The sequence below is a fragment of the Ascaphus truei genome, unplaced genomic scaffold, assembly GCF_040206685.1.
Source record: "Ascaphus truei isolate aAscTru1 unplaced genomic scaffold, aAscTru1.hap1 HAP1_SCAFFOLD_410, whole genome shotgun sequence".
Taxonomy (NCBI): Eukaryota; Metazoa; Chordata; class Amphibia; order Anura; family Ascaphidae; genus Ascaphus; species Ascaphus truei.
The window spans coordinates 254,509-261,195 of NW_027456741.1; the positions used below are offsets into that span (position 1 = coordinate 254,509).

At 44.5% G+C, this 6,687-nt stretch overlaps 1 long non-coding RNA gene across 1 annotated transcript; it reads right to left on the reverse strand.

Annotated features, from left to right (window-relative positions):
* Window positions 1-284: 284 nt before the first annotated feature.
* On the reverse strand, window positions 285-4,308 carry LOC142483976 (uncharacterized). The gene is made up of 3 exons (XR_012797520.1): window positions 4,195-4,308; window positions 3,625-3,712; window positions 285-1,149 (listed from the first exon to the last, which is right to left on the reverse strand). It is a non-coding gene; the product is annotated as an uncharacterized LOC142483976 (long non-coding RNA).
* Window positions 4,309-6,687: the final 2,379 nt, after the last annotated feature.

Genomic DNA, 6,687 nt, shown 5'->3' on the forward strand with positions numbered 1-6,687 from the left:
ACATTACATTGAACAAATACTGTATAAAAGTAACCATATACAGGTTTAGTGAACACAACCATACTGTTGAAAATATTTACATCTTTCAGCATAAATGTTGAGGTTTCCATAGTATTTGTATAACTGGGCAATCGGTGTTTTAAAATAATAATAAAAAAATTTAAAAAAAAGAAAAGAATCGCCACAATATTTAAAATAAGTATTACATTTGGATAAAACGGATCTAAATAGAAATGTTTTTACAATTAAGAAACAGTTGAACTAGACACACTAAGTGGCAGTTAAAATAAAAAAAAAACATGTACATTACAGGAATATCCCGTTATCAGTTACACAATTGCCTCGATTAAAAATGTATCCTAACATTAAAACCATGCTTTTCAACTCAACTGAATTTACTTGCTAATTGGAAGTAAAAAAAGGATAAAATGCGGCGAATTCAGATTTCCCCAAATCTGCATTTCAAATCCACTTAACACGTTAGTAATATAGCTGAGACTTCCTATCCACACAAAAGGTTTACAGGTTTATTCTCAGTCGGCACACGAAATACGCGTCAAGAATGGAAATGTTGGATTCCGTGATGTTACGGCGCATCTCATGACATGACCAACTGAGTTCTATGACAACATTTTCACGTGCGTATTATAGCTCCTGGGAGATAGGCGATGGAGAGCAATATCCACCTTCACCTACATAAGGGACAATGCAGAAACTGGAGACGTACAGCTGTGGACTCCCGTTGTAAAATGTGCAGATGCTTAATACAGGTGTAGCTAAACTAAATTTACCTATAAGCTAGGAAAGCCACAGGCTTGTGACCACAGCGTTCCCCGGCAGCAGGCATCGATAGTGCCTAGGGACAGATACAAGGAATGAACCCTCTCCCACAGGAAGCCGTGGCTTTTACCTTCCCTGGAGCCTAGGGATGTTTGTTTTTTTTCTGCCGTGGCTCCAGGAATGCTAGATTTGCCTACATTTGTAGGCAACCTAAAAGGACTTTAATGATTTACTCTTAGGATAAAATGCAACCAGCAAAGGGATTGCTTAAGCATGAATCAGTACAAAAATATACATATTTCAAAAATGATCTTGCAGTTCTCAGCAGCCGAGTCAATATCTTACTTGTAGCTCAATTTCCTGTAGATGCTAAAAAGAAGAGCAGTATTTTAGAAATCTTTAATATCCCATAACTCTTCACAAATACAAAGAGATGAAAAAGACAAATACAGGGGGTCTCTAATGCTGTTACTTCTTCACCCCCCCCCCCCCCCCCCCATATCTGGCATTCACTAATCTACCAGGATCTATGGAGCATGTGGTTAACTTAATTTATCATAACTAGAATGTACACAACTTTCACGTTAACCCTTAAGAGAAGTTTCAACAGTTTATACATTGGCAGGTTCTACGTATTCTATTTTAATGTCGCGACTGGAGATAAAAATGTTACACAAATGAGCAAAACTGGTCAATTTGGGACTTCCGCCACAAACAAATAATTAGTGACATTTCCAAATATTCGCCACGCTTTACAAATGTATTATTTACTACAAGCTCTGGTGAGATGCCATCTTCAGCAAAATGTACGTGAAATTAGTTACTGTAAATACAATCTGTGCGGCACAGAGACAGAAATACACCACATGCCTAACTGGAGTCAGAGTTGGTAGTAATACTGTAGTATTTGTGTATGAATGGGAGTCTTCTGGGCTGCATATTTCCATAAGGGAAACAGTAAAAATCCTGATGAACAATAGGCCTCAGCCCCTAGGAGAGTGCAAGAGAACCTGCCACGCCCTGGCTACTTTTCCCCCACTTCACAACTGCCACTTCAATGTGAGGAGCGTAGGGGGGATGGAAACTGAATGCAGAACACGGATCTCAGTCTCGCGATCCCTCTGAGCTCAAGCACAGTGCTAGGACATGTCAGTAGGGACCACCACAACCTGTTAGAGCCACCAAGAGAACCATATGATACCTCTAGCACCGATTGACTATATATATATATATATATATATATATATATATATATATATTATATATATATATATATATATATATGAACAGATGGCATTCTCGTGTATAAAAGTGATTGTAGGTGCTTGTCCCATAATAAGCAGATAGACAAAAGTATCCTCACCGGGCAGACTTTGTAGCAGGCTTTCCAGAAAGAACGAGACCGCACATCAGGCAACCTGAATTCCAAGATGTATTGCAGGTAAGTGGCACAAACACCCGACGTTTCGGTCCAGTTTGTAGGACCGAAACGTTGGGTGTTTGTACCACTTACCTGCAATACATCTTGGAATTCAGGTTGCCTGGTGTGTGGTCTCGTTATTTCTGGAAAGCCTGCTACAAAGTCTGCCCCATATAGTTACTGGAGTAATAATTATGATTCAACATTTAATTATTATTCAATTGAATTTATATAGTCACAATATAGTAAATATTGCTTTTGTGTGCGGTATGATGAACACATTTAGTAAGGTTAATACCCTGGTTAAGTTCTGCCTTGCGTCTGTGTCAAAAGCTTAGGTTCCAAGTGCAGGCCCATGTACTAAAATATATAAGGGAATGCCGGCTCTCTAATTCTTTATATGAAAATGACAGCTGGGGCGACCAAGACGGATCGCGTGTACTCAGATTTGCAATTCTAAGGACGTTCTCTCCAAAGGATCCATTAAAACCAGATTTAAATGGAGTTACCATGGGGTTGGTATGTCTTTACAACTACAGGCTAGCAAGAATTAAATGTTTTGTACAGTATGTGTTGGTGTACAAACCAATGTACGTGGTTGTTATAATGATATTCTACACATTTTTACATGTAACCAGTTGCAGATACATTAATTTCACCCACAAATTACATTTAATATGTATATATCTGAGGGGTTATCTGGAATATGATGGTGCTGGTTAAGTACTTGGAGAGACTTATGGAGTCTTTTATACTCTGATTAAAGTCGAAATAAATGAAAGTCCTCGATTTCAGGTCATAAATGTGTCCCCGGTCAAGGGAAAGTGATAAACAATCAAGACACTCCCCTACAGACTTGTAAAGGTATTTAGAGACCCGTTTTGTGGTTGATCCCTTTCATACACTCAAGCATCTACGTGACATTTATCAACATGGCTTTCTTTCTATTGTACTCTTTTTCCATAGGAGAAATTCTCTACCCGCAGATTAGTGAAGTGCTCAGGGACGAGAATGCGGTAAACACTCCCTAATTGGAATGCATGTTAAATGTGGTGAGAGATAATATAATGTGTACAGTTGCATTTATGCTTGTACTGTACTTCTTTTACATCTGACATTCAGCTCTCGTGACATGTTTTACAGGAACATTTATCACGACTCCATATATTAACCAAACTGTGATGGTAATAACAACAGCCAAACCAGGATTTGATACTAAACATTGTGCCTTTAAAAACAAAAAACAGAAACAATGCACATTTATGCTTTCAAACAAATAGTTAAGAAATGAAAAAACACATGGATTTTTACTGGCTGCTCAACAGCTAAATCAGGTTTCAAATTAAACTAAGGAGTACTGAAGAAAGCTTATGTTACTAAATCCTTTGTTCCATTTTTTAGAAGTTACCGTCATTTCACCATACCTGGTGTTGGTCCTTTGTACTCTTCTAGGTGAGCTCCAAGTATTGGGACCTCTTGGGCTCCAGCTGTATCCCCTCTGAGCCAAAGAACCTTGAAGCAGAATGAAAATTCATATACCGAGATTTGGTCATAGGAATGACAGGCTGTCGTAATTTACTTCTGTTGTAAACATGTTGTTTTCATTGGAATTAGACAGTCAATACACATTTGAAGTGAGATAATATCATAGGTAAGTTGGCAAGAGAAAACTGTGCTGTGATGAGTAACAAAATAATACCTATAACAGAAAACCTGCTGCACTGCACCTTCCTATATCGATGTTCTCTCTTGGTCATCATACCATAAATATGTCAGTATATCTACTCGTTCCATACTCAAAAATAATTCAAAACGTGTGTGAAGTCTGCTTCTCAACAGGTTAACTACAGATTTGACAATCAATTAGGTAAGATTGTTTTTCTCTGTACCTGTTCCCAAATCTCTGTCACCCAGAGTACACCAAATTATTGTAAAATGAACTTGCACTGCAAATTGATAATGAAATACATTGCTAAGTGTTCTAAACAACTTACCAGAGGCACTTGGACTCAGAGATAATGTACGATTTGAAAGAGCAGGATATTCATTCTGCAAATCAAATAGTTCTATATTATGCAAAGCACAGACTTATTATTTCTTACCTTAACTACTAAACATTGCTAATAAACATTATTTGAATTTAAACCGGTCACCAAAAGAACAGGAAATTTGGCATACTTTCTAGGAGCACGTGCCGTCCGACTTAAGAATGTAAACTGGCGATGCAATAAGGATTAAGCAATATAACATTGTCTCTTCAACTTTGTTAGCCCTTCACAGTTTAAAGTACAAAATTGAGACCACTGCAACATTAAAAAAAAAAAAAAAAGCTGTGTGTGCTGAGCACGCGCATAGTAAGTGAAACTTCTTTGACTTTTGTCACAGAAATTGTATTTGTGTTGGTGATGTTTTAATTAAAAATCAAAATACAATTTCAGTTACAAAACGCAAATAAATTTGACTTAGAATGCGCGTGCTCGGCACACATCCCATGTATTAGCTATTTGCACTAAGTGTGAATTCCTTGTGTGTATGTGTGTCAGTGTGTGTGTCAGTCAGTCAGTCAGTCAGTCAGTGTGTGTGTGTGTATGTCAGTCAGTCAGTCAGTGTGTGTGTCAGTCAGTGTGTGTGTGTGTGTCAGTCAGTGTGTGTGTATGTGTGTCAGTCAGTGTGTATGTGTAAGTCAGTGTGTGTGTCAGTCAGTGTTTGGGTGGGTCAGAGTGTGCGGGGGGGTGTGGGTGAGTCAGTCAGTGTGCGGGGAGGGGTGGGTGAGTCAGTCAGTGTGCGGGGAGGGGTGGGTCAGTCAGTCAGTGTGTGGGGAGGTGTGGGTGAGTCAGTCAGTGTGCGGGGAGGGGTGGGTCAGTCAGTCAGTGTGCGGGGAGGTGTGGGTGGGTCAGTCAGTCAGTGTGCGGGGAGGTGTGGGTGGGTCAGTCAGTCAGTGTGCGGGGAGGTGTGGGTGGGTCAGTCAGTCAGTGTGCGGGGAGGTGTGGGTGGGTCAGTCAGTCAGTGTGCGGGGAGGTGTGGGTGGGTCAGTCAGTCAGTGTGCGGGGAGGTGTGGGTGGGTCAGTCAGTCAGTGTGCGGGGAGGTGTGGGTGGGTCAGTCAGTCAGTGTGCGGGGAGGTGTGGGTGGGTCAGTCAGTCAGTGTGCGGGGGGTTCAGTCAGTGTGTGGGGGGCGGGGGTGGGTGGGTCAGTCAGTGTGTGGGGGGGTGGGCGGGTCAGTCAGTGTGTGGGGGGGGTGGGTGGGTCAGTCAGTGTGTGGGGGGGTGGGTGAGTCAGTGTGTAGGGGGGTGGGTGGGTCAGTCAGTGTGTGTTCAGTCAGTGTGTGGGGGGGTGGGTGGGTCAGTCAGTGTGGGGGGGGGTGGGTGGGTCAGTCAGTGTGTGGGGGGGGGTGGGTGGGTCAGTCAGTGTGTGGGGGGGGTAGGTGGGTCAGTCAGTGTGTGGGGGGTGGGTGGGTCAGTCAGTGTGTGCGGGGAGGTGTGGGTGGGTCAGTCAGTCAGTGTGTGGGGAGGTGTGGGTGGGTCAGTCAGTCAGTGTGCGGGGAGGTGTGGGTGGGTCAGTCAGTCAGTGTGCGGGGAGGTGTGGGTGGGTCAGTCAGTCAGTGTGCGGGGAGGTGTGGGTGGGTCAGTCAGTCAGTGTGCGGGGAGGTGTGGGTGGGTCAGTCAGTCAGTGTGCGGGGAGGTGTGGGTGGGTCAGTCAGTCAGTGTGCGGGGAGGTGTGGGTGGGTCAGTCAGTCAGTGTGCGGGGAAGTGTGGGTGGGTGGGTCAGTCAGTCAGTGTGCGGGGAAGTGTGGGTGGGTGGGTCAGTCAGTCATTGTGCGTGGAGGTGTGTGTGGGTGGGTCAGTCAGACAGACAGTGTGCGGGGAGGTGTGGGTGGGTCAGTCAGTCAGTGTGCGGGGAGGTGTGGGTGGGTCAGTCAGTCAGTCAGGGTGCGGGGAGGTGTGGGTGGGTCAGTCAGTGTGTGGGGGGGTGGGTGGGTCAGTCAGTGTGTGGGGGGGTGGGTGGGTCAGTCAGTGTGTGGGGGGGGGTGGGTGGCTCAGTCAGTGTGTGGGGGGGGGTGGGTGGGTCAGTCAGTGTGTGGGGGGTTCAGTCAGTGTGTGGGGGGGGTGGGTGGGTCAGTCAGTGTGTGGGGGGGTGGGTGGACACCACTACAAAGGAAAGGGGGGGAGAAGCTGGTACAAATTAACAGGGTCTGAAAGGGGGCCCGGGACCCGACTATATTGCATGTTTTCGCTTTCTCGGTAGTATCATTATTTGTCACTCCTTGCTGCCGCCCTCCTTCTCCTTCTGAACCGCAGTATTAAATGACATCAGAACGTCGTGTTATCATGGCAACGCGACACCGTCACGGTGACGTCAGCGGCGTCATTTTACGCTGTGGTTCAGATGGAGAAGGAGGCCGTAAGCAAAGAGGCGGCCACACATCTAAGTGCGGGAGAGAAAAGAGCTGCTAAGTGTCCCGGAAAAAAACATTTCACCGGGGCCCGAA